We start from the raw sequence: 938 nt of genomic DNA on the forward strand, positions 1-938 counted from the left end.
ATAAATGTATAGTGTATGTTTATTTTGATTATTATTAAGGGCTCTGAGATGCATGTATGTTTAGTCTTTATAGATGTATAAAACGTGGACTGAATCTATCATAAACGCTAGGTCTCTGTGGTGTATACTTTTAATACTCATGTGTATAAAGTATAGCCCTGAGACTGATTATTATAACTATCTGTGCCATATATACGTTGATTCTAATCTGTATTGTACATAAAGACTATATTCAATTCTTATTATCGTCACTTTAGGTCTTTATGCCTTGAGGAGTATATATAGTGTTAGTGTTCAGAGTTTTAAATATTACTGTCTGCTTCCTTTATCATTGTACATATTTTACTGTGCTGTGTTATTACATTAATCATATTTTCTTTTACGTGTTCGCTAATTAGCTATGCTTATAAGATATTCAACTAATTATTAACGTGAAAATTAATTAATATTATTGCAAGTTCTTGTTTATTACGGATTATTCTGATATCTCCGATGGTAGTGAAATTAACAAAAGATAAAATAAGAAGAAGAAAAAAGAGAGAGAGAAAAAAAGCAAAGAAAATAAAACAAAAAACTTACGCTTTACAGAAACCACTTAAATTAATAACAGCGGCTGCCTTTACAGAATTCTAATTATGCTAATAGATCGTGTGACCAATTTCAATTACGCACCGAGACACTATTACGAGGTTTAATGTTATCCATTTCCTGCATATCAATTTCAGTTATATTAATCGATGTCGAGTTTTAGTATTTGTCAATTAAATTTTGCTTAGTCATGTTTCAAGTGTAATTGCTGTACTAAATATCAATTCAATATTATTGGCTTTTTAATTTCCTTAAGATCTACGTTATGTAACCACAAAATATATATACATACATCTTTATCAAAAATAATTCTTCTTTTACAATACGACATCCATAATACACCGGTAGGT

At 28.6% G+C, this 938-nt stretch overlaps 1 protein-coding gene across 2 annotated transcripts in view; it reads right to left on the reverse strand.

Moving 5' to 3' along the window:
- The window catches only part of LOC119594415 (glutathione peroxidase 2-like), a 44,173-nt gene that overhangs the window by 1,854 nt on the left and 41,381 nt on the right, over positions 1–938 (reverse strand). The gene's annotated exons all lie outside the window — the stretch shown is intronic.

This window comes from Penaeus monodon, chromosome 33 (assembly GCF_015228065.2).
Source record: "Penaeus monodon isolate SGIC_2016 chromosome 33, NSTDA_Pmon_1, whole genome shotgun sequence".
In the NCBI taxonomy this organism is placed as follows: domain Eukaryota; kingdom Metazoa; phylum Arthropoda; class Malacostraca; order Decapoda; family Penaeidae; genus Penaeus; species Penaeus monodon.